The sequence below is a fragment of the Vulpes lagopus genome, chromosome 12, assembly GCF_018345385.1.
Source record: "Vulpes lagopus strain Blue_001 chromosome 12, ASM1834538v1, whole genome shotgun sequence".
Lineage (NCBI taxonomy): Eukaryota > Metazoa > Chordata > Mammalia > Carnivora > Canidae > Vulpes > Vulpes lagopus.
This window is the reverse complement of record NC_054835.1, coordinates 71111592-71112893: the sequence shown is the minus strand read 5'-3', so window position 1 is coordinate 71112893 and position 1302 is coordinate 71111592. Positions and strand designations below refer to the sequence as shown.

Genomic DNA, 1302 nt, shown 5'->3' with positions numbered 1-1302 from the left:
CTCCTTTGTGGTGCATCTGGGTGGCTTAGTCATTGAGCCTCTACCTTTGGCTCAGGTCATGATCCCAGGCCATTTGATTCCAGGTACTCTGTTTAGATAGATAGATAGATAGATAGATAGATAGATAGATAGATAGATAGATAGATGATAGCTTTGCTTTTCTATAACCTTATTCTGAAACTTTCAGTGAGAATAAAAAAAGAGTGCACTGGATACTCTGGTTTCTCTTCAGATCATATAAATGTTTTGCCTTTTACTAAAGATTTCCATGGAGAGGAACAACTTTGAGTCTTAAGTAGATTTTTTGGGTCCTTGTTTCAGTAAAGTTTACAAATAAAAAAAAAAAGAGAAAGAAAGAAAAGAAGGAAAAGAGTGAGTGAACACTGTCCAGATAGGCCAGAGAACTGTTTCTCCTTCCCTCTGTCATTTTAAGAAATCACTTCTCATAGCACCTGGGTAATTTAGTTGGTTAGGGGGTTAAGTCTCTTCCTTGGGCTCAGGTCATGATCCCAGGATGCTGGGATGGAGCCCCAGCTCTCTGCAGGCTTCCGGCTCAACAGGGAGTCTGCTTCTCTCTCTTCATGCTCTCACTCTCACAAATAAAATCTTGGAAAGGAAAGGAAAGGAAAGGAAAGGAAAGGAAAGGAAAGGAAAGGAAAGGAAAGGAAAGGAAAGGAAAGGAAAGAAAGAAAAAAAGAAAGAAAGAAAGAAAGAAAGAAAGAAAGAAAGAAAGAAAGAAAGAAAAAAAGAAAGAAAGAAAGAAAGAAAGAAAGAAAGAAAGAAAGAAAGAAAGAAAGAAAAGAAACAACGAAAGAGAAACAAAGAAAGAAAGAAGTCACTTCTCTTGTGTTTTGCCTATAAAATGAAGAGGTTGGGCTAGTGATGTCTAAAATTATCAGCAGCTTAGAAATCTAAGGTGCTTTTTATTCTGTTTGAAATTTCAAATCATGTGTAGTTTTTCCTGGTATAATTATATATATTTAAGTTCAGTGTACTGGGGACCCTGGTATCTTCTCTATGGTTCTCTTCTGCCCCCTTGGAGAACCACCAGTAGCCTTGAGCCATACTGGTTTAAAGATCTGTGTGTTGTCGTCTAAAGACAGGGATCTAAGGCCTGGTCTGGCTTTATTAAGTGCGGGATAACCTAGCCTTGCTTCCAGTTGAACCCTGACCCTTTGTTCTGGTTCTGACAATTGCAACGCAGTCTTATCCAGTACAGTATCTGTATCTGCAGCTATGTAGGCACAGGAGATGTTCCCTAAATGCTGAGAGGAGGGAGGGAGGTGAATTAGGGAATTCCAG

The 1302-nt window shown here is 39.2% G+C and overlaps 1 non-coding gene across 1 annotated transcript; it reads left to right on the top strand.

The window, feature by feature from the left end:
* The first annotated feature begins 212 nt into the window (after positions 1-212).
* On the top strand, positions 213-327 carry LOC121474407. Its single transcript, XR_005983396.1, has one exon. It is a non-coding gene; the product is annotated as a U5 spliceosomal RNA (small nuclear RNA).
* The last annotated feature ends 975 nt before the right edge of the window (positions 328-1302 follow it).